Source organism: Squalius cephalus (assembly GCF_949319135.1).
Source record: "Squalius cephalus genome assembly, chromosome: 15".
NCBI lineage: Eukaryota > Metazoa > Chordata > Actinopteri > Cypriniformes > Leuciscidae > Squalius > Squalius cephalus.
The window spans coordinates 6,337,903-6,359,060 of record NC_137136.1 but is presented as its reverse complement, the minus strand read 5'-3'; the positions used below and the strand labels follow the sequence as shown (position 1 = coordinate 6,359,060).

At 41.0% G+C, this 21,158-nt stretch overlaps 1 long non-coding RNA gene across 1 annotated transcript; it reads right to left on the bottom strand.

Annotated features, from left to right (window-relative positions):
- Positions 1 to 1,080: 1,080 nt before the first annotated feature.
- LOC307171914 lies at positions 1,081 to 5,357 on the bottom strand. Its single transcript, XR_013823619.1, has 2 exons — positions 4,145 to 5,357; positions 1,081 to 1,120 (listed from the first exon to the last, which is right to left on the bottom strand). It is a non-coding gene; the product is annotated as an uncharacterized lncRNA (long non-coding RNA).
- Positions 5,358 to 21,158: the final 15,801 nt, after the last annotated feature.

Here is a 21,158-nt window from a genome sequence, read left to right as displayed (position 1 = left end):
TGCTGGGACTTCTTTTACTGTTCGGCAGGAATCAAGCGCATCTCCTCTGGAATTCTTAGACAAGTCTGCCACTTATCAGCCAATCAAAAAAAAGAAAGATGAGCTCGGGCCCAGAGAACTCGGCAGCATCTCTGCATTGAACAGATGTATAGCTTTCTCCTTGTGTAACAGAGATTCAAGTTGCATTTCTTGATGCAGCGTCAGACAGTGTTAAGTGAAAACGTACTCCAAAGTACTCCTGAGCCCACGTGGCTTAGCCGACTTTGTTGGCCAAAACTACTGTTTGAATTTTGGTACCTTAACTTGTGCATTCTGCTTTTTGTGAACAAATATTTGGTTAATATTAAAGTATTTTATACTTACAGACAGTCTGAGAGACAGACGGATGCACTTTTATTGTAAAGACTGCCACCCTTGGATTAAAAATGGTTATAATTGTAATAAGAACAAGAAGTGGAAGAAAAATATAAAACTGAACTAAAGACAGTAGAACATGTACCGTAAGTGTGGAAAACTTACTGATTATATTTGTACTTTCAGATACTTTTTAAAGTTTGATAAAATACGACATCAGACTCATAATGTTACATTTATTATTGATTACCAAAGTTTTATGATATAACATAAAAATGTTAATGTTAACAAATGTTTTATCTGATGATACATTTACAGTCAAAGCTTTCATTGTTTTAAAAATACAATAATAAACTTTAAAAAAACATTATGTAAATAAAATAAGGCAGATGAGTTGCATGAAATCTATGAATCATTCCTCACTGGCCCTATAGATGGAGCTCCTTACACATTTGGAGTCTTACACCTCTCATACCAATAACTTGAGCAACACTAACATTTAAAAGCAGACCACCAAATGCCTGTGTATTCAAAAAATTATGTGTTCACGTTTGTATAACTTTCTTTTGTCCTACCATAATATTTCTTACACTTATGGTCTATAGTTACGGAGGTTTGAAACTGCGATGACAGCAAGAATGACATAGATGACAACGATCAACCAGAAGAGGAGGCCAATAGCAACATTGACATGGTTAAGGATGCGAGCCATTCTGGAGTTTCTGCTTGCTATTGGTTGGTGTCCAAACGTGTTAGCATCCCGAGTCTGTGAAAGTAAAATACAATAATATTACAAATCTTGATATAGAACCTTTCTTAAATGACATGCATAAAATCAAATCAAAGTTCTACACAGGTCAGAATATAAACACAATAAGAAAACACAAAAGCAACTCTAACAGTGAACAACTAAGAATAAAATGTGAAACCAAATATATTACTGAAAAAAAAAAAAAAAATCACAAAACATATCAGAGTTTTTAAACATCAGTGATTGGTGTGCATTATAGCATTTCCACTAGATTTTGCTACCTTCAAGTCTGTTTTTAAAAGTTTCTACAACTAGATTAACTGGCCAAAATAATAAAATAACTAAAACCAAGATAATAAATATAGCTGCAAGCAGCGATGACAGGCCCAAGCCCCAGTGCCACCACCACCCCAGTGGCTTTAGGACAACTGTGCATGGTGGGCAATGTGCATTTAAAGCGGGTAAATCTAAAATAACTATGTGAAAAACATTTGAATATTAGCTGATAATATTATCATTTACTGTAGCGAGCTGGTGCAACTATGACCATGAACCACAACAGCCACATCCATGAGATCATTTAAATTTAGATTAATTTCATGTCATAATTTTGAGCTGCAAATGATAACTTCACACTCATTTGAAAGTCACCAATGACAAAAGTCTTGTAATGATCAGGCAAAACCACACAGCAATGAAAGGCTTAAACTCTGAACTATCAAGAGTGTAAAATAAAAGTGGTTATACTGTATATTACATTTTGTTTTATTTATTTATTTCAACTAGATATCATGAAATCTGCATATCTTTAACTTGCACATAATACATTATAAAAAAAAAGATTCAAATGTGTGTGTTTTTTTTTTTTACTTTTTATTTGTATCATTTTATATAGGAATAAATGGTATATCATTTATTATTTAGAAGATATGAGAAACTTCCAGTTTCCCTTTTTGTCATTCCTTTAATCCCTTGCCATGTCAACACCATTTGAGATTTCCAATACCCATTCGCAATTTAGCATCTTCAATATATTGGAATCATGTTGAGAAAGTTTGGTGTGAATCGTATGACATCTATTGGAGCAGGCAGTAGTTAAAATAGAGCCATTTTTTCGCCTTATATTCATTGCCTAGCCATGGCCAAACCATTCGAGATATCAAAAATCCGCTCGCAATTTAGCATTGAACAGAGCATGCGTTTTTCAAACATTCAAGTGTGTGGCCAGCCTAAGGAAAACAATAGTGCCCCTCGCCCCTTAGGGCTTGGGCCCTAAATATACTATTGAGTGAACAATAGCAAATGAGACATTTAAATTGAATCTCCTTCAGGCATTCTGATTCATGGAAAACAAAAAACTGGCTTTATTTAATGTTCATGTATCTGTTCTAATGCAAACCAGTGGATATTTAAAGCCTCATTTGAAACTTTCTGAAAACGATTGTCTTTACTGTGATTAATCAATTGGTGGCATTTTTACCCCTATTCACGTGTGGTGCCTTCACTGCCTTGCCTTAAGTGGGGAATTTACAAAAACACATTTATTTTGGCACAGCTGATAGGCCTACAGACAAAACCCTTTGTGATGACAGGCTGGGCATTAAATCATTCTCATACTGTCACTGTCCCTTACTTATTTTCACTGAATATCCAGTTTCACTATGAAATATAAAACATTAAATTGATGTGTTTTTTAAGGGTTTATTTTTTTAAAAATTTTTTTACTTTAACATCCACACATAGCTAAGACCTCAGTCTAATGTCTCATAATCTGAAGGACAGAGTTTTTTACAATGGCAGTGCGCCCCCTGGTTGAATCCAGTAGTAACCTCAGTTTTAGTAACGGTAGCAGTGTCAGGACTGGAGTCCTATGCTGCGTTCCAGTCCACTTTTAGACACGCACTTGCGAACTTCCCTAAGCACTTCCCCTCGGGGGAATCCCTGCCGCCATTTTGAAGTGCGTTCCACTTCGTGAAGTGGACGAGGGAAGTTTATATGGACAGACCCTCGTTCCCTCGATTTTGACCGAGGGAGCGAGTCTACTTCAAAAGTAGGCTACACTTCAGGCACCTATATGTCCCACAATGCAGTATGATTGTGACGTCCCCACAGATCTCATCTAATCATCACCACAACAAACAACTCTATGATATATTAATTATATATTTTTTTTTTATTTAAAACAACCCAAACACACCTATAAACATTTGTATGCTGCATTACACAAATTCTTAAAGGAAAAAAAAAATGCAAATAATAAATCAACTCCATAGCTGATTCCAAGTGATCAAGGGCTTTTCTTTTACTGTCTATGCTTAGGACATTCCAGTTCAGCCCGCCGCAGTTTCCGCCAGTAGTTGGCACTCGTGCAACGTAAGCAATGACGTACATCCGAGTGAACGAGACGGAGGGAAGATAGCGAGTGAAGGGCATGACAATATTGGACTGGAACGCAGCTTAGGAAGGTTTTTTTTTTTTTTTACTTATAAGGGAGAAAGGACCTAAGGAGTAAATTTACAGCGATTCCAAAGTTGCTTTGATCCAGCGAGCCACACCGTTCCTTTAGAAATGATATAACTGGAAGCCGTAAAACATAATTTAATAAATAGGCCTAGATGTAAAAACGTTAACAGCATAGGCTACTAAAAATACAACGCTGAAATTTTAAACAGAGGTTCAAACAACGTCACAATATCAATGTTGATTCGAAAGGCAAACTCGGAATGAGATTTGAATTCAACCTTGATCCATGACGTTAAACGATCATTAAAAACACAGGATGTAAACAATAAAGACTTTTTGAAGTATTTTAACACTGAAATATAAACCTTGGTAAATATTCTACAACAATTGCCTCATTATTTTGACTGTCTTGTCTGTATCAGTTTCACTTTGATTCTTTTGAGTTCTACAAACACTTTAATTAAACAATATATGTCCTTATATAATTTTAACAAGTATTTATTTATTTTGAAGAGTAGGCCTATCATTTGTAAATGTGCTAAGCGAGGTGAGACAGGTGTATGAACCAATACTTACTGTGATGGAGTAAACAAGAGCAGCCGATCCCAGAGGTATGCAGCAGCACAGCAGGGTAAAGATGGAATAGCACAGGTAATCTGGCTCTGGATTGGTCAGTGGAGTGAAGGACACATTAACTGGAGGCTGCACAGTGACCACAGTCTGCCCTGGATATGGCCCTTGTATGTACTGGCCAGATGCTGCCGGAGCTCCATAATGCTGCACTGGTTGACCTGAAGTGCTGTTATAACTCTCAGAGGGAGGGAATCCAATGGAGTATTCTGGAGGGTCCTGCTCCAGTGGAAGTAAAGGCTGCCCTACTTCCATTGGAGACTTTTTGGGATCCATGTTTCTCTTTGATATTTTTCCTGCAGCCCTGAAGGAATAAGAAGGATCTGTACGTCTGTCCCTGGTGTGTAGTAGGGTGAAGATTGACTTGTTATGTGTGTCAAGCTCCTCTTCTGGTTACTGGTAGCTGGGTTGTGTTGTACTGTAAGGGGAGGAGTGAGAGAATTTTGGCACAGAATTCCTGTTTACTGGAACTTTTCTAGTTTGACTGCAGACGCCACTTGCTGGAATCAACATGTAGCTTCATGAGTTCAGGAAAATGAATACCAGGAGACATATGGAGATGATTTAATGAATCCTGAGCATGTTTTTATAAATTCTTTTTTAAATCTTTCCTTATGTTTCTGGTTCCTCCTGTCAGGTTCCTGTTCATCAAATCCCGATTTGGGTATTTGACTAAGTTTTTTACTTATGTTGAAGTTGATTGATCACTGGGAACTAACAATCATTGTGGTATTTTTGGTTGTTTGCTTGTCTGACGAAATTCACTTCTCATAAATTCTCAAGTAGGTGTAGGTGTTAAACTGTCTGAGACACCACACAAGAGAGACGCTGCAATCCGCTGTAACTTTAACCCCTGGTGTCGCTGTCAAACAGTGTCACTTTAGAAAATGAGTGATTTACACACTTTTTAATGTCATATTTTTCAATTGTTTTATTTTTGCACTGTGGATTCTTTTCTCATCCAATTCTTTTGAATAAGCACTGCCTTGCCTCCTCAGATGAACGGCCCCTGATAGATAGATCAGCCTGGTCTCATTAATATGTAGGTATTAATACGTAACATTTACAGGTACAAAACATACATTTTTGTATGTTTGGATAGATGATGAAACGTACAATATGGACGTATTGACAAAAGTTTAACTTAAACATTAGGTATTTACAGCAAAAAAAAAAAAAGTAAAATAAATCAAAATAAATACATTTTAGATCCCTTACGGTGGCCCAGTAGTACACAACACAACGGAATTTAAAAAGCAAACATAAGTTCACAACACGACGAAATTAAGCCACAACACAACGGAAACAAGCCACAACACAACGGAAAATCTACAACACAACGAAATAAAGCCACAACACAACGGAAATAAGCCACAACACAACGGAAAATCTACAACACAACGAAATAAAGCCACAACACAACGGAAATTCTCCCGACCACTAGAGGGCTCTCGGAGCCCGGTAAAGTTAGTTTTCCTAGCCATTGTTCTATAGATGGATCTATCTCTTAATATATCAATACCACGATTAGTTCTCTTACGAGAGATTCTCTCGTACTGCGTAGAATACGCTAGGGGAAAATCCTTTTCTATGAGAATACTGAAGCCAAAAAATTATCCTTAATTTTGTATTAATGTAAAACGCGTTGCTGCAGCATACAGGCATAGGCGAGACAGCTCGCGCGCCTATTGGCTGGTCTGCTGGCAACTGCTTGAGCCTATCGAGCGAGACCTAGAGTGACGTCATACCCAATGAGGGCGCTTCGCTTCCTTCAGTGAAGCAACTCACATCGCTGGATCCGAGAAGAAGCCGCGCTGTTCGAAGAAGCATCTCAGCGGGACGAGTCGAGAAGCTGCTGGCCGCGCCGCCTTCATCGCCTTCCTGCTGCGCTATCCGGCGCCTATATCCTTTTTCTCTGCACTGTGTGTGTGTTCGCCGGCGCGACACACACTGACTAAAAGAGCTCGCGTCTTTTTAAAGATACCTTCCTGCGGCTCGTGCAGAGCCACACTCAGCGACGGGGACCGCCACGTGGTTTGCGTTTCCTGCCTGGGTGAAGAACATGCAGCTCTCGCGCTCGCTGACGGCGGCTGCCCTCACTGCGAGCCGTTGCCCATAGCGACTCTGAGGACTCGCTTGGCATTTTTCAACGAGACTGCGCCCACACCTGCTGTAGTGCCGCGCCGTAAAAAGCGCCGCGCTCAACGAATCCCGGAACCTTCTCCCAGCCGCCAAAGCTCGCAGGGTCTCGCGCCCCCTGCCCGTGCTTGGACGGGAAAGAGAGCGAGCATTGAGGCGGAGCTCATACGCGTACTCACTCAGGCCACGGCGAGCCTCGGCCTCGATTGGGTTACGCCTGAGCAGCCCGCTCACAACTGGCTGGACGGCTACTTCCTGCCCGGGGAGCGCACTTCGCCTGCATCCAAGCCAGCGCCCTTTCTTCCTGAGCTTCACGAAGAAGTCGCTAAGTCTTGGAGCTCCCCTTTTTCGGCCAGGACACGATCTTCTGTTTCTCTGGCGTTCTCCACTGTCGACGACGCCAAGAACAGAGGATACCACTCCCTGCCGCCGGTCGAAGAGGCTATTGCAGTGCACTTATGCCCGCCCTCCACTGGACGGTGTGCTAAGATGGCGCTGCCCTCAAAAGCCTGCCGCACGACGTCATCCCTGCTCCGCCGCGCTTTCTCCGCCGCCGGGCAGGCTGCGTCAGCGTTGCACACCATGGCCACGCTCCAGATTTACCAGGCTGATCTCCTCCGCTAGCTGGACGAGAAAGGACCTGACGCAATCTGCATGCCAGACCTGAGGAGCGCTACAGACCTCGCTCTCCGCGCTACCAAGTCTGCGGCACAGGCCATAGGACGGAGCATGGCCTCGCTCAGCGTGTCTGAGAGACATCTCTGGCTAACGCTCTCGGACATGTCTGAGTCGGAGCGCACCGCGTTCCTCGACGCGCCGCTTTCCCCTGCCGGCCTCTTCGGAACCTCGGTCAAAGACTTCACCGACAGGTTCGCTGAGGTACAGAAAGCGACCCAGGCCATGAAGCACTTCCTCCCGAAGCGCTCCAGCTCTGCAGCAGGCCGTGCGAAACCGTCTGCTCAGAGCTCACAGCCTAAGCCTCCGCCCGCCGCCTCCTCTTCACAACGCCGCCAGGCCCAGAGCTCGAGACCGCGCTCTCGCTCTTCCAGCTGCCGCCCCGCCCCGCGGCCAAAGATTGCGTTGAAGCCAGAGGCCCCGAAGTCGTCCTAGCACGCCTAGGAAAGCGACGGTGTCCAAGTCCCGCTGCGGCCGGACTTCCACCAAAGCTTGCCGCTCGTCCAGTTCCAAGAGATGTAACTGGTCCAGCGTATTTAGCAGCCAACAAGCCGGTTCCATTGCCCGCTTGCCTGCACACAAAAGCCGTTTTTATGGCTACCCAGATAAATCCCTTAAAGAGTGTATTTTCTGGTGTCCCGGCCACGGCCGATGGTGTTTCATGTGTAGAAAAAATGCCCACTGCTCAGTGCCCATTCCTACACACAAGCACAGCCCCTCACACAGGGCTCGCACACATAAAATCGACTCAGATTGATTGCGCATTAAACGTAGCAAACGTGCCCACGACCCAGTGCCCACAAACGCTACTTCCTACATGTCTCATGGTTTCTGTAAAAACGAAACCAGTATGCAGGCGCTCTGCTCAGGCGAGCGATGCTATGAAGGTGGTAAATGTGCCCGCTACCCTGCGCCCACGTCCACACACAGACATGACAGTTCCAATCGAACTCGCCCAGCCCTCCCCCTCTCGGTTAACCACCACAGAGGAGTCGAGCGCGGGCATTCTGCCCGCTGTTATCAGCGCGCCCCCTGCCTCAGATGTCATGAGCGCGACGCTTATGTCACAGCTCACCGAAGCCGTTGTATCGCGAGCCGATCAGAGCGCGCTTCGCACCCAGCCCCTAGCTACCCGTGCAGACGCGTGGACAAAGCTTCCCGGGGTGTCGAAATGGGTGCTAAACATCATAAAAGAAGGCTATTCGCTACAGTTTCGCCGACGCCCTCGCCGCCACACGGCGCGCGTCGAGACCACGGTAGAATCGAAAGTAGCACATCTACTTCGAGCCGAAATTCTGAAACTACTGAGCAAAGGGGCTATAGAACCCTTATCTCAAGCTCAAAGCGAAGGGGGGCTTTATAGCAGATACTTCCTGGTACCCAAGAAAGACGGGGGTCTCAGACCCATACTAGATCTGCGGCAGCTGAACAGAGCGCTTATGAAACGTCAGTTCAGGATGCTCACGACCAGAAAAATCCTTGCGCATGTTCGCCGAGGGGACTGGTTTGCTTCAATAGATCTAAAGGACGCGTATTTTCAAATACAGATAGCGTCACGTCACAGGCGATTTTTGAGATTCGCCTTCGAGGGCCAGGCATATCAGTACACAGTCCTGCCTTTCGGCTTGTCCCTGGCACCCCGTACATTTACGAAGTGCATGGACGCAGCGCTCGTACCCCTCAGACTCCTGGGCATACGAGTGCTGAACTATTTGGACGACTGGCTGATTCTAGCCCACTCTCACTCAGAGATAGTGGAGCACAGAACCATTTTACTCGATCACCTCGAGAATCTCGGTCTCACAGTAAACTGGGAAAAGAGTTCGCTATTCCCCAGACAGATTATATCTTTTCTGGGAATAGAACTGAACTCGCTGTCAATGACAGCACGCCTGTCATCTCAGCACACACTGGACATTCAGCGCGCAGTCGGCTCCTTTCGCTGCGGCGCTGTAGTCCCTCTCAAGAAATTTCAAAGGATGCTAGGTCTGATGGCCTCAGCATCATCAGTTCTCCAGTTGGGCCTGCTGCGCATGTGCCCACTGCAGTTCTGGCTCAGAGAGAGAGTGCCTCACAGAGCGTGGGCCTCCGGTCGGCTTCGCCTCAAGGTCAATCAAGCGTGTATTGCAGCTTTGAACCCTTGGGGGGCAAAAGACTGGTACCATTCAGGTGTAAGCCTGGGGACTTCCTCGAGACTGATGGTGGTGTCCACGGACGCATCCGCCTCAGGATGGGGAGCGCTGCTCGAGGGCAGACCGCTCTTTGGCCAATGGTCAAGACGGGAAAAGCTCCTTCATATAAATTGCCTCGAGATGTTAGCAGTGAGCAAAGCGCTCACGCACTTTCGTCCCCTGATAAAGGGGTACCACGTCCTAGTACGTTCAGACAACGTGTCGGTGGTATCCTACATAAATCGCCAGGGCAGCCTCAGGTCCCTGACCCTGTACAGGCTAACCAGACGCCTCCTGATATGGGCTCGCAGCAACCTGCTCTCGCTGAAAGCAGCGCACGTGCCAGGGCTCCTGAATGTAGGACCAGACAGACTGTCCAGGAACCACGTTCCGACAGGAGAATGGTCTTTGCACCCACAGACAGTACAGCTGCTATGGAAGAAATTCGGCAGAGCGGAAGTAGACCTGTTCGCGTCTCAGGAAAACGCTCACTGTCCAGAATTTTTCTCAAAAAGCAAGGACGCGCTGACCCACATGTGGCCTCGCCGTCCTCTCTACGCTTTTCCCCCTGTCTCCCTCCTGACCCAGGTGGTAGAACGGATCAGGGAAGAAGGATGTTCAGTGCTGCTTGTAGCACCGCTCTGGACGAGCCAACCTTGGTTCCCAGTGGTGATGCAGTTAGCAAGCACCGCCCCGTGGCCAGTGCCTCTGAGAAAGGATCTCCTTTCTCAAGCCAACGGCTCGATCTGGCATCCTCACCCAGAGCTGTGGTCCCTTCACGGGTGTGGACCATCAATGGGTACCCGCTGACCTCCCACAGGGAGTGTTAAACACGATCACGCAGGCCAGAGCTCCGTCTACGTGACGTCTCTACGCCTCCAAATGGTCGGTGTTTTCTGGCTGGTGCACAGCTCGTGGCGTGTCACCCCTGAATTGCGGAGTGACGGAGGTTCTCTCCTTCCTACAGGAGCTGCTGGATAAGGGCAGGTCCCCTTCCACGCTCAAAGTCTATGTGGCGGCCATAGCAGTGTTCTCTGCGACAACGCTTGGCCAGTCTAAGGAACGATTTAGTCATTCGCTTCCTTAGAGGAGCTAAGAGACTGAATCCTCCCAGACCTCCCACAGTCCCTATATGGGACCTTTCTACGGTACTGGAAGCCATGAAAGGTCATCCTTTTGAGCCCTTGCAGAAGATTGATCTTAAACACCTGTCGTTCTTCTGGCTCTCGCTTCAGTGAAGCGCATAGCGGCATAGCGCGACGTGCATGGAATTTGGGCCTAATGACTCTAGGGTTATACTCAAACCTAAGCACGGTTATGTTCCTAAATCCCTAAATACACCGTTTAGGGCACAGGTCATTTCCCTGTCTGCCCTACCGGTCACTGAAGGAAATGAGGACGAAAGCTTCCTCTGCCCAGTCAGGGCATTAAGAGCTTATGTGTCTCGCTCGTCTGCCTTCAGACAGACGGAGCAGCTCTTTGTTTCATTCAGCGGGCGTTCTAAGGGACTAGCCGCTTCGAAACAGAGCCTATCGAGATGGATAGTGGACGCAATAGCGCTAGCTTACACAACCAAGGGCATGCAATGCCCATTGGGTGTCAGGGCGCACTCCACGAGGAGCATGGCTTCATCGTGAGCCTGGTCAAGTGGGATTGCCTTGCAAGATATTTGTATGGCGGCAGGCTGGGCCTCTCCATCTACATTTATAAGGTTTTACAACCTAGAGGTTCCCGCACTACAAGCCAGGCTACTGTCGGTCTAGTACGGCCAAATCTCTTAAACTGACACTGTCAGTCTTGAGTTATACGGCTATTGTGAATAGCAGTGCTGCTCTAAGCTGCCATATACGGAAGATAGTGGCTAAACCCCTCTTCTTCCAGGATTCCCTGTGAGTCCCCTAGGTGATTGTGCACTATATGAACTCCGGGCTGTCGCCCTTTGAGTCTATGGTGTCAGATCCCAGCACACACGGCGTTTTACATTAGGTTCCCCTACTCGTTCCCAGTACTCGTTCCTCTCTCTAGAGAGAACCGAGGTTACGTTAGTAACCGAGTACGTTTTAACAGTGTATATCGACATAAAATATTACTTCAAAATAACGTACATGAATTATAGTTGTGTATTTATACTCGAGAATGCTTGGATGCGCTACCACAGCGCATGATCCATAAGGGAACGTCTGGCAATTCCACCAAGTGGTTAAAATGTATCATTTATTATAATATAATTTGATAAATAAAAATAAAAACCATTTGGTGAAATAGGGAGGTATTGGCACAATTCCACCTGTAATAAGTCAGCCTGGTCACTAGGAACCACAAGCTTTGTGACATGAAAAAAAAAACTTGATTTAGGCCTAATGTTTGTATAAAAAACAAATCTTGTACTGTGCATACAGGGAGCTATTGGCACAATTTCACCTGTTGTAAGTCAGTCTGGTTAATAGGAACTACAACCTTTGAAACATGATAAAAGAAAAAAAAAACTTTTACAGAAATTTCCTGAAAAAAAAAGATTGTTACTGTAATTGTACTGTAAATACATGAAGGGTGTTGGAAAAAAGTCACCTGTATTAAGTCAGTCTACTATCAAATACAATCAAGCTTTGGATTTTGAACATGTCTGTTTTTGAATGTTAAAAGTAATTTTAATTAATACAAATTATACGTTTTAACAACTTAAATTGGCAGGAGGAATTGGCAGACGTTCCCTCAGGGATCATGCGCTGTGGAAGCGCGTCAAAGCATTCTAGAGTATAAATATGCAGCTATAATGCACGTAGGTGATTTTGAATTAATAAATGTCGATATACAATGGTTAGCTACATACTGTTAAAACTAATCGGGGTGTTGATATATTTTTATAGACTGCTGACTCTCTAATGAACAATGGCAAGGAAAACTAACTTTATCGCGCTCCGAGAGCCCTCTAGTGGTCGGGAGCATTTCCGTTGTGTTGCGGCTTTATTTCGTTGTGCTGCGGCTTTATTTCGTTGTGTTGTAGATTTTCCGTTGTGTTGTGGCTTATTTCCGTTGTGTTGCGGCTTTATTTCGTTGTGTTGTAGATTTTCCGTTGTGTTGTGGCTCATTTCCGTTGTGTTGTGGCTTAATTTCGTTGTGTTGTGGCTTAATTTCGTTGTGTTGTGAACTAAGGGTGTCACGATTCTCCAAATCCTCGATTCGATTACATTTTCGATTGTAAAGTCACGGTTCGATTCGATTCTCGATTTGTTTGATTGTAAAAAAATGTTTGCATCACAATAAGTGTATTGTGATTGTCGCTAACATTTTTCACTAACACTAACACTAACATTCAAAACTGAATTTTATTAGATTTAGTGACATGTTACAATGTTTACATGGTAGGCTACAACTGGTATGCTACGCTTTTTTATTATTTCAATTCAATTCAATTATTGTGATTTGATTTAATATTGACTCATTTGGATAAATATTAGGTAGGCTACACAAGATAGGCGTTAATTTGTCTAAAAACAACAACAACAACAACAACTCACCTAATGCTGTAAACATACAGAGAGCCCTATCAGCTGGTAGTAGGCTATTATTTAAGGTTAAAAATAATTAAATATAATGCATTTTTTTATTATAATAACAACTTTATTTAATGATATAAGTAAAAAAAATATAATATGTAATATAGAACACATATTTAGCAAAATACTCTCTATAGCTATTTTTTTTTTTCTTGCCAACTACGTAGCCTATTTATGGTCATTGAATGGCTTTCCTGAGGTAAATGTGACATAATTGTTCTCCAGCTATGTTATTGACCTCTTCACGCTGATGAAAAACACTGATTGATCGATATTATGTATGAGGAATATACATTTCGGAAGTTGTACTGTATCTTTCAACAGTGTTCGTGATTTTTTTTTTACTATTAGCGCACGTGAACCGATCATCTCTACTAGCTAGTAGAGATGATCGGTTCTCGTGCTATAGGGATCTGTCACGTTACGTAACATTTACAAGCGCCAAAACGGTATTTATTGTTTGAATTTCGTAATAAAATTGACAGAATCTGAGAGCTGAGAGCCGATTTTTTTTATATCATAAAGTAACCTGCTCTAGTCTGTAGGTCTCCGTGTCCTCTTTGCTTCGCGATTTTTCTGTGCGTGAGAGCATGTGAAAAGTGTCAATTGCGCGTGTCACACGGTGAATGCGTGAGAGTTGACAGCTCTGACTCGCAGCACTTGTCCTCAACACGTGTTTTTTTTTTCTTTTTTTTTCCCGCTTGGCAAGACGAGCTGACGTGACACGGGGGCGTGACAGCATCGACGATTCCATTTTTTGATTCGATAATCGAGATTGAGCATTAATTTAGATTCAACGAAATCGTGACACCCTTAGAACTTATGTTTGCTTTTTAAATTTCGTTGTGTTGTGCACTACTGGGCCACCGTACTTAACCCTACCCCAATCATAATCATTAAAAATAATATGAAATGTAGGCTAATGGACAGAAATGTGTAAGTAAAATTAAAATTTTATTAACATTATAAAATTAAAAAATATATTTTGAGCCGCTAATCCAACTCTTACCTCTAAATCTACCCATAACAGTTTCTTAAAAAATATGCACAGTAATAAAGAAAAACATAACAGACAAGTGTATAAAAACTGTTTTTCATGATAAAATTTAATTGGCCAATCAAAGCTTACATTGTTTTAAACATACCATAATCAGCGTATGTTTTAATGGTTCATTGAGCAAATAACATTTCAAATGCAGAAAACCAAATCTATTTGTAATCTGCATCCAAACATGACAGCTCTAATAGTTGATATTCTTAAAAAAAAAAAACCTGGTAGACAATCACAAATACAGTGACAACAAGCCCAATAGCAAGGGCGACATGATTCAGGGTGCGTGCCATTTTGGAGTTTTCTCTGCTAATGCTTGTTGTCCTGAGATGCTGGCATCTCGAGCCTGTGAAAACAATAGTAAAACATAATGTTAACCTCTGTTCTCATTCTGAATTTCAATGGCACAGGGGGGAATTCTTAATTAATGCTGAATAATTCAAATTATTCTGTTCATATGACTTTTAAAGGTGACTGAGGCGATCACGAATTAGTATACAGTTAATAGAACATTTTTAGGTGGGCTGGGTGGAAATTTAGGGGGGTTAAAGCCCTCCTAAAATCTTTAACGAGCATCATCATTAGCTGATGTTTTATCTGAACTCTGACTGCTAGGGTATGGCAACTGTCTCTGCCATACGCAAACGCCGCCCCTGCCCACCACTGCTGTAAGGATTTGAAAGAAGATTTTGTAGTTCTAAATATATTCCAGAATTCTTTAAAAATATCTTTAAAATGGTAATCACATAATAAATTATTATTAAAATGCCAGTTAGCACTTTTTGGCTTAATGGAGTTCAAAGACACAACACATCAAGCTATGATCAGAAAAACTTACTGGAACAATTGAACAGCTTCTGAAAAAAACTAAGCTGGTGTTTATCTATCCAACCTTGCTAAAGAAATTAAGTTATCGTAAGCATGAGTCCATATATATTGCCTCTGATTACCATGAACATTTCTCCAAACATCAACAATCTCATGTGATTTCAATATCTGAATGAGCCGCTTTCGTGTAAGCATATATGCGGTTCAACATGATTTCTATCTAAAATGTGCTCAGTGCAATTAAAATCCCCTCCTAATAATAAATCCTCAGGATTGTAATGACATAAAACATCTCTCAGTGTATCTAGAAAAATCTGGAACATACACACAGATAAAAACAAAAGAATGATTTTCTTAAGAACAAAGAAATGTGCATCAGGTGTGCTTTGTTTTTAAAAAAAATGTTTTTAATTAATTTATGAAGCCACGTGCAAACTTTATCGTTACATTTTACATTGTATAATATCGCCATCATATTCTGTGCAGGCAATTAACTTACTTCGCTGTAAATAGAAAAGTCTAGCAATATCACTGCTAAATACCTTTAAGTATTGTGGTTTTCCGCCATGTTTCTAAAAGACCTAAAAAACACAACCACATCATCATTACACCCATGCTCTAGTTTACTTTTCCTATAATGTAAATCACCAGTTTAGCTGTTCCAAGAATAAAATTCAGTAATTGAAACTTAATGCATTTTTTCTTAAAAAGATGAAAGTTTCAGGATAAAAACTCATTGAACTTGTCACACATTTCTTGAACCAACACAAATTACATGAAAGCATGAAAGATGGTCTCTTTTTGAGACAGAAAGGACAACCAGAGTTGGTTTTAGAATCTGGGACAGAAATAAAAGAATTGACCGCAATGGCTCCATGAAGAGTTCTCCATTGCAACTTTCCCGTTTAAAAAAAAAAAAAATTTAAATTTTTTTTTAAATAATGGTGGCTTATATAACTCTCCATTCAGGTTTTTCTATGTTTTTACATTACAATTATTTTGTCAAATATATATTTTTTTAGAATAAGAACACAATTTTATACAGATCTTTTACACAGGAAAAGAAGTCAACTGAAAGGGAATTGCTTTGTTTTAATAAAATACATGAGCACTCTTCAAAGTTCGGCTTGTCAAACATGGGAACGGGGAACAATTGTAAAGGTTTCCATTAGTTTGGTTTAAAAAAATGAGCAATTGAGGGAATAGATGGAAGGCAGGCAGTACTTTCCAGTAATTTATCAAGGAAGGGTATTGAAATAGGACGATAATTAGATAGAACTGAGGGGTCAAGATGAAGTTTCTTAAGAACAGGGGTAAATGCAGCAGTTTTGAGTGGCAGAGGGAATGAAGCACGGGCAAGAGATGCGTTGATGAAGTTGTCACGTTTTGTTTTTGTTTTATGTTCTTGTTTCATGTCTGTCATGTGATCCCGTTATAGTCATGTGATCCTGCCATGTGTTCCCCATGTGAATGTGTCATGTTGTCATTGGTTGATTGTCTTGATTATGTTCACAGGTATCCCTTGTCTAGTCATTAGTCTTGTGTATTTAAGCCCTCATGTTTGCTATTTGCCTCTGTCAAGTATTGTACTGTTGCCAGGATTCTCCATTCACTGCATGGACAGGATGGAGAACTCTGGGAAAACCCAGGATAGAGGAGTGTATATCGTGGTTAATGAGAAATGGTGCTACACAGAAAGCACCTGTCGTCTTAAGGAGCTATACATCAGATCTGGAATACCTTGACATCAAATGCCAACATTTTTATTTAGCCAGAGAGTTTACATCAGCCATCATTGTGACTGTTTACATTTCACCTCAGGCTTGTATACAGAGCCGTAGCAAGAGCTGTGTGAAGTGTGCGACCGCACAGGGCCTCGCGCTTTAGGAGGCCTCGCAAAATTGGATGAAGGAATCATGAATTCACCGTGGGCCAGGATTTAAAGGGATTTCAGTGAATAAAATAACAAAAGAACTAGAATTTATTGTAATGCATTTGAATATATTTGCAAATAATACTTTTTATTTTAAAATATGCACACATTCACTCAAATCATATGGCTAATACCGAAAATGCCTCTGTTAATGTTATTTGTCTTGTCACATAATTTATATATATATATATATATATATATATATATGCTTATTAATTTCAAAATCAAAATGGCAACATTTGACAAAAATGTAGATCACTGGATTCCTGTTGGCCGTTTAACATTTCTATCGTAAAACAGTTGATCTATTATGTTTAGCTAACCTATACCTTATCTTGAACTCTTGCTCCATTAAAGCCTTGCGCTGGAGTTCGCTCTGGTAAATTCGTCGAAGCGGACCAGCCTAAAAATTTAACATTTCATTTTTTTTCTAACAACATACGAGAGTGCTACAGTGCAACATCAAGAATATAAAATAGTTTTTGATAGGCTTATTGGTGACGTTTGTAAAAAGAATAAAGAATAGCCTACAGTTCAAAAAGAATAACCTACAGTGTGTAATAATGACAAAATCTTGAATTCTTATTGCTGATCCTGTTTTGATTTACAGAAAATGGAGTAAATGGAGGCTGTGGCTCAGTGGGTAGCACTGTCCCCTCACAGCAAGAAGGTCTCCGGTTTGAGTCCTGGTTTATCCCGGAGGCCTCTCTTTGTGGAGTTTGCATGTTCTTCCTGTGTCTGCGTTGGTTTTCTCCAGGTGATCTGGGTTCCTAAATTGATGCTGAATTGTCTGTGCCTGTGGCCCAAAATGCTGGGATAGGCTCCAGCCTCCCACGGCCCTGGATAATGGATGGAGAAAATGTTGAAGTTTGATTTCTCATTTTCATTTAGTTTAACTTGATGTAGCCTACTAAAACTAAATAATAACTGCTAAATAGGCCTAGACATATTTAAAAACAAACTAATAAAATGACAAAAAATATTGCTGAACTGAAAATATAAAAATAAAAACGAATTAAAAATAATAAAAACTACAATAGTATCTCAATGATCCTATCGAATAACACCGTGATTAATGCCTTGTCACCCATATGTGTACATTTAAATAATGGTTGTGTGAGTATTTGCTAGTTTCTCTATGTTTGCATTATGAGCATTGGCAGCACATGTTGTCAAACTGATGAATTTCTTTCATGTCGCATTTTTATTAATCCTGAAAACTTGTGCTTTTTCTGGGTGATTTAGAGTAAACTGCGGTGCTAATAGAGTCACATGAACGTGAACGTCGCGCAGCTGTGCACAGAAGACCAATGGCCAACACTAAAAAAAAATCCCGTAAAAAAACGGTAAATCTCTGGCAGCAAAGTTTCCAGACGGGTTCTGTTAAATTACAGCAAATTACCATTTCACAAAATTACAGGCAAAAACCGTAAAAATACAGAATTGACTTTACGGGCAAAATTAATTAAATTACAGTACATTACTGTTAATAATGGCTTATTAAACCGTGGAAAAACAGATAAATTATGTCAAATTACATAAAAAGAACATTTAACTTTAAGGTTAAACTGTAAATTTAGGGTTTTATAAAGTTATTTTATAATAATGCTCTGTCTATCTACAGTAATTATCTTTTAATATATAGTTTTTCTGTGTAAAATAACTATGAAGTTATGTATAAAAATGTAATAAGTCCATAAATTCAAATACAAAGTTTGTATATTTACAGTTTTTATTTTTTTGCAGATCCAGTTTCACAACTTTGACCAATCTCTAATTAAGCACTTAATAGCAAATGTAGTCAATTTCTGTTAAATTAACTAAACGTACAAGTACGGAATACCTGCACATTTACAGTATTACTCATTAAACAAACACTGAACATCAATATACGTGAATGATAGGAAATACAGGCTTAGTATATCATTTAGAACATGTAAAAATATCCACATTAAAAGACTTTATATTTATATTAAGAGAACAATAGAAGCAACAAGTGCAGTGACAAGTCCCAGTAGCACAGTGCACAATTTTTTTTTTTTTTTTATTAAAACAAAGATTTAGTATTATTGGGTCAAGTGTTTATGAAAAGATGGATCTTTAGCAGTTTCTTGAAAATGTGTTGAGTTGGGCTGGTCATCCCACCAGCAGGGAACAGTCCAGGGAAAGGTCTAGGGCTGTACTGTCCTAGTCGATTAGTCGATTAGTTGGTCGATACGTTCTGGTTCGACCAAAATTCTGATTGGTCGATTTTCTGTTTATTTCATCAGTTTTGCCGCGCTGAGGCGCGCTCATTTCATCAGGTGGAAAGCACTAACTGCTAATGGGGGTGTTTTCAGAGTACCCTTGTTTCACTGTAACAGTCTGTCTTCAAAACACCCCCCTTGTTTTCACCTTTTTTGGATTAGTTCAACCCAAGAGAGAGCGTCGAGCGTAGAAGGTTTGATGCTGAATATTATTTATTTAATTGTGAGAGCGTTTAATAGTCAGTCCTCTTCTAACATGTCAACAACAAAGAAATCGACAGTGTGGCAGCATTTTGTTAAAATTGATAACAGGAAAAAGGTTGAATGCAAAGTTTGCAAGCAACAGTTTTCCACAGCTTGACGACAAACATGACATATCATCTAAAAGTGGTAAGCTCACTTGTCTGCGTTAGCTTGCCCTGTCTGTTTTGAGTAGGCTATGAACATATCAGAATTTGCATATTTCAATGTTTTAGTGTGATAACCTAACTTTTTTATTTTTTATTTGGAGCCTAATGCGCAATTGCGCTGTGCTGTTGGTTGTGTTAGTTTTGAGCCTAGGATGCTTTATTTTTCAGTTATGCACTTTATTTCGTTTCTGCTCTTGATCTGGTTTGTTTAATAAATATTATTTTTTTATTAAAGTGGACGTGCCTTTTGTGTTTATTAAGAGTAAAAGCTTTAAGTTAATAGTCTATTCGTGTCTCAGCTGCGAAGCTGAGCTCATGTTCAGCCTCGCTCGGTGCGAGGACATGCACGGTGAAATTATAGTGTCTGACAGTTATAACTTATTATTATAACATATGACAAAAATAATTGTCTAAATTATGTTGCATATTCCTCAACAGTTCTTGTGATGATATCACTAGTTGACAACATAGTACTATTTTCGGAAATCATAAGCTATGATATTGCGCAGGTGCACGTGATGCAGCGCTGTCAGAGCCGACAGACTCGAGTGTCAGACTAATTTCAGTGCAAAATAATTAGGTCAAAAACGATTTAATATACTGCAAATAGCCTACTTGTTGTTTATGTTTATTTATAATTCATTTAGGCGGACAACAAGGCTACCAAGTACTGCGCACAGTGCGCATCTAATTAATTTAACGTTTTTTTTTTTCTAACGTCATTTTTAGTCGATTTTTAGTCGAAAATTTCAGGACTTCAGTCGACCAAGATTTTCTTTGGTTGAGTACAGCCCTAGAAAGGTCAGTGAAAGTGATTTTGTCTCTTTGGAATGATGGCACCACAAGGCGCCGTTCACTTGCAGAACACAAGCTTCTGGAGACACACATAGATCTGAAGCAGTGAGTTTAGGTCTTGCTGCAGCATCTGGATCAGTTGCAGAGGTTTGACTGATGCTGGAAGAGCTGCCAGGAGAGCATTACAATAGTCCAGTCTGGATAGAACAAGAGCTTAGACAAGGAGTTGTGTGGCTCAGATAGGAAGGGCCGGATCTTTCTGGTGTTGTATAAGGCAAATCAGCAGGATCGCACAGCAAGGATGGTTTGGCTGAAACCATAAGCAGGTCTGTCTTGGCAAGGTTGAGTTGAAGGTGAAGGTCCTTTATCCAGCAAGAATTTTCCATCAGGTAGGCTGAGATGCGAGCAGCAACCATCAGATCCTCTGGCTAGAATGAAAGGTAGAGATATGTGTCATTAAGTGATAGGAAAAGTCTTGTTTCTAAATGACAGAGCCTAGTTACACTACAAAAAAAAAAAAAAAAAAAACTAATAATAATAAATAAATAGATGGGTGGAATCTAACACAATCGTGGTCTTACTGTAGTAAAACCAAACATTGTGCAGCTCCAGTGGCCTCACAATGATCAAATGAATATTCACATGGGAAAATACAGTATAAAACAAATTAAATGTTCTGCCAATTTTAGTGCAATCATATGGAATCAGATGTCTCAGCCATAACAATATTTTAAATTACTTCTTCCCATACCTTGTTTGCCATGATCATTCTGCTTTCCACTTGACCTGAAATCACAAAAAAAAAAAAAAAAAAAAATTAACAACTCAGTATTACATTTACACATGTCAGAATATGTTCCACTGGGACAATGCAAAACCTCAACTGACTATGATCTGGAAGCTGAGCAGGAAAGGCTAATAGTGAAGGTTTGAGCTGAGACACCTAGGGGTGTAAGTTAACTTGCTGTTCATCTGGATCAATGCAATTTTCATAACCAATGATCAAAAGTATCCTATGAAAAAGGCTACTATGATGAACCCAGTTCATCCAAAATGTAGATAAGTTCATTTCTTCATCAGAACACAAACATTCTATCAACTTTTATTTTATAAGCCTAATATATGCACATGTATGCATTCTATAGCTAACGTTAC